Source organism: Phyllostomus hastatus, unplaced genomic scaffold (assembly GCF_019186645.2).
Source record: "Phyllostomus hastatus isolate PE091 unplaced genomic scaffold, TTU_PhHast_1.1 phas_contig_41, whole genome shotgun sequence".
NCBI lineage: Eukaryota > Metazoa > Chordata > Mammalia > Chiroptera > Phyllostomidae > Phyllostomus > Phyllostomus hastatus.
In genome coordinates, this window is record NW_025333876.1 from 4,737,454 (window position 1) to 4,742,209 (window position 4,756).

Consider the following 4,756-nt stretch of genomic DNA (forward strand, 5'->3'; position numbering starts at 1 on the left):
ACAGATGGCAGGAACCCACCCCCACAATCTCTGATCCAGAGGTCTGGGCTGGGACCTGACAATCTGCATTTCTAACATGTTCCCAGGTGATGCTGCTGCTGCTGACCCAGGAAGCCTGTTTTGGAAATCACTGTGATCTAGTTCTTGGAAAAGTTTCACAGGTGGTTTCAATGTGCATCAGTCTTTGAGATCCTTTTTAGCTCCACAACTCTGCGTTTTGGAATTTTGTTATAGAATACCCTTGTTCTGGCTCTGCATCTCAAACAGATACCTGTAGCTCTCTCCACAGGTATTTATGCACACTAAAATAAAGCCAGAATGCTTGGAGAATAAAAGTGGAAGACAGAGACTTAATTAGCTTTACAGTTGATCAGCAGAATTTACAGAAGGAGAAAGCTGGAACGTGTAACTATAGATTCTCGCTCATCTGCACTCCGACCTCCTTCCATACCTTGAAAATGCAGAGTCGACCAAGTTGACTTTAGTGAAACTAGAAAATGCCCAGAAGTCTGCATCTACTATGTAACTATATCCATCTTCCTTTTCCCATCTCCTTCTGGTTTGTTGAATTGTCTGTGATTTTAAGACCCAATTTACAATCAGTTTTAAAGGTACTCTGGAGAGCTGTCAAGAGCAGGATCTTCTGCTCAGAGTCAGATGGATTTAAGTCTTGGCTGTGCCATTCAGTTGCTAAAGAACGCTGGGAGTTTTCTTTAATATTTCTTAACCTAAGTTCCCTTCTCTATAAAATAGGAAATAGGACTTTCTACATATCATTGTTTTTAGGCACCAACAAGGCAATGAACAAAAAGCCCTTAGCACAGTGCTTGGAACAGAGCGAGGGGTCAAAAAATAGCACACAACTCTGACAGTGAACAAAAATCCCATGCAAGTCCTAAAACAAGTGTATATTCATTTCAATGTTTGAGAAGCAAGAATTACACCATATTTGTCAATGAAACAGCTGGAGATGTCACATTAACTTAGATGCCACACTCATGAACTACCTTTCATAAGTGCCAAATAGTATCAAACATAAGACCTCTGATTCTAAGATGCACCAAGAAAAAATGCTGCCAATTAAACTACGAGATAATGCTTTCTTAATTACTTACAAATTCTTTTAAGACTGAAAAATCCAGTCGACATTTTTTTTAAATCTTCACCTGAGGATATGTTTATTGATTTTAGGTGGGGGGAGAGAGAGTTGTGTGGGGAGGAACATCGATGTGTGAGAGAAACATAGGTAGTTACCTCCCATATGCACCCCACCTGGGGATCGAACCTCCAACTGTATGTGCCCTGACCAGAGATTGAACCTAGAGGGTGTGAACTGATAGCTCATTGTGACCATTACATTTATTTTGAAAGCACTTTCACTTGAATTTTCTCATCTGATCATGACATCTATAGCTGTTCCTTTTTCACAGTCAAGGAAGCAAACACAGAGAGAATGACTAGCTTGCTCAGGTGCTTCTAGATTCTGAGACCATGGCTTCTCCACTGTAACTGGCTATTCTATCTCCAGCACAGCTATTAGCTATAGAGTGGGGTCAAGAAGGACAGGGATTGCAGGTAAAATGGGGAGGGTGGGAGCTGGTGAAGACCATAGACCTGGCATTTCTCTTTAGATGTTGTGTTGCTGCTGCCAGCGTCCACGAGACAGCACTAGCTGGGGAACTGTATTGACCTGCAGTAGCTCAGTAAGAGGAGTGTGATTTTAGGAAAAGGTCCAGGTGTAGCTTAAGAGGTACAGAGGGAAAAAAATCGACAACTTGCAACAAAGTCTATAGCTTTGCCATCACAACTTATAGTAAAAAGCTGCACAATCCAGGTTAGTCTTTTTTTTTTTTTTTTGCACATCTGTTCTTGGAACCATAACATTGAGGAAGCCCACCTCCCAGTAGGATTCATTACTTTTCTTATTCATGAATGGAGATAATGAAAGAATTTTTGCTTACGCTTACATTTTCTATTCAAGAACTATCTCCATTATGTGCAAAAAATCAATATTTTATGAAATAATCTCCTAAGAGGTTAAATGCTACAGTACCAATCTTTCCTAGTCAGAGAAAATCTGTATGTTACTAAATCTGCATGCTGCCAGCTGAACAAGAGAAAAGACCTTTTAAGGGAAGCTTTCCTACCTCACTAGTAAAGTCACCTTCTAATCACTGGATCAAGAAACTTTATTGGACCTAAAGAGTGCAACAGATTGATTGGCATGTGGTGTATCTACTAAAGCCAAACTTTTTTTCCAGGTTGTGTCCCAAAGATGTGTTACATTCTCAGTATAACAACAATATTATTGATAGGGCCACTCACTGTATATACTGGTATGGTTAAAGAGGTTGGTGTCCTCTGCACATCTGACACCTTAGTTGTTATTCTCATCATGTTGATAGTAGCTGTCACTTGTGGCACCTAACAGTGCTTTTGTTTTTGTTGTTGTTGTTGTTTTAAATTGGAAGGCAGTATGTAACAGCATTAAATAACCTACATCTATCAACTTTTAATTATATACTATTTTGTATTTTTATTAATCTAACAATATTTGTAAACATTCTACTTTTACATTTTTCATAGATATTTTAGTGGCTGTATAATATTCTGTCCTAATCTGCTAAGTCTTTTCCTATTGCTGGACACAAAGGTGACTTCCAGGTTATATCCTGATAACAAGATCTTTTGTTCTTTTTTATTATTTCATTGGGGCCCATTCTTACAGAAGAAAATTTACAGTTATCGAATACCTTTGTATACCACAAACTTGCTGTGAACTAGTCATTATTTCTCCAACTCTGTGGGACAATATTTTTTAAAATTCCCATTGTGCAGTTAAGAAATGAACACTGAGAGAGCTTATGTTATTTAACTTAAGCATCTCAGATTCTTCATCTATGAGTATAAAACAGAAGTGCCCTGTCCAGTGTGGCTTAGTTGGTTGGTCATTGTCCTGCAAACCAAAAGGTCACAGGTTTGATTTTTGGTCATTGCTCATGCCTAGCTTATGGGTTCAGTGTCCAGTGAGAGCACAAATGAAGGCAACAAATCAATGTTTCTCTCTCACATTGATGTTTTTTTTTTCTCCCCTCTTTCCCCTCTCACTAAACCCTCTCTCCCTTCCTCTCTCACTAAAAGCAATGACAAAATGTCCTTGAGTGAGGATAAAAAAATTAAAATAAAATAGAAGTAATAATAGTAACTACTTCACAGGGCTGTTGGGAGCTAACAGCTATAAAGCACCTAATAGTGCTTGGCACATAGTAATTTGTGTGAACAGTGAGAACTACCATCACAGTCCTACCTCCACCATCACTGCCAAGTCCCTTGTCCCTCCAAAAATAACTAGAAAAGGGGCTGGTCCACCTGACACCAATGCTCATACCTTCTCTACTACACCACTGCCCTTCTGTGACAGGGACTAGGTCAAAATATCTTTATTTTCTTGCTATTTTCCACACTTATTCTAATAATTTAGCAGCACCTGAAACTGCTTTATCTCAGCTGCTCAGAGCACAATCAGCCTAAAGTCTAGTCCCCATGAGCCAATCACTTTTATCTCAATGTTTTCGATATGGCTGACTGATGGTCTTTTTCTTTGCATCTCACATCTAGGCAGCCTCCTTGGCCAAGTAGGCAATGCAGAGGACCAGCAGTGCGCATTCTTCACAAGTGGCTCAAGGACCCCCACCAGAATAGGCAGGGTCCCCGGTGACTGTGGATTAGACCCTGAGCCTTCTCTTTCCCCAGGGAGCAGGGGAGAAAACTGGGAACAGGACCCAGACTGGGGTGGTGGGGGGCAGTTGCTGGGAACCAGGACCTAGTTCCATTGGCTCCTGTTGGCCAGGAGTGAAGCTTCACTTCTAAGAGACACTTCAGGGAGAGAAGGCATTGGCTAGAGCTCTCAATCTTCTGTCATCCCTCTTTAGCTAATCCAGGAAGTAGGTGCCTCCCCTTTCCTCTATAGCATGACAGGGGCCTTCGAGGCAGTGTGATTGGGTGTGTAAAGCCTGAGGCCCAGGTGAGAGCTCCCATGACTCCTCTCCTCACCTTCCTCAGGTGTTTCCCAGTCTGCCATGACTGGGCACCTTGCTTCTACAGGTAAGATAGGACTGTCTTCTGCCTTCCCCCCAGCCCCCATGACTGTTACTTCCTCAGGGTCAGCATCACCTTATAGCACACAGGGCTGCCTTAAATACAGATGGACTAGAGGTTCTGACTTATTGTGATGTAAGGAGATGGGAAAGGAGGGTACTGGGCCAGACAGACATGTACCTACTGCCTTTTCCATATTTGTTATTTCATGTTCACAAGACTGTAATGCAGCAACATTCCCACTTGCCCAAAAGCCAATCAATACTTAACAGTAACTTTCCCAGGGCCATATAGCCAAATATTTGGTGAAGCCAGGGTTCAAAGTCAAATATGTCTAATTATGAAAAATTGTGTTCTTTCTTCTTATATTAGAATGCCTTCCATAGTCCTCAAATTTCCCCATTCTACCTCATATATCAAAAACTTAAAAAAAGCAAGCCAGGTGTTAATTATTTTAAATTTTTATTTAAGGTTGAGAACAACCATTTAAAGAAACCTGTTAGTGGATTTACATGCTCTGGTAAAATTAAACTGGAAAAAGCAGACACTTTTACAGCATCTTGTCCTTAAGTGGTCTTCACAACCTGACCCCTACAGGGAACTCTGTGTACTATAGCTCCAGTGACCAGCAGCTCATTTCCCAGGATGTTTTCTGCTT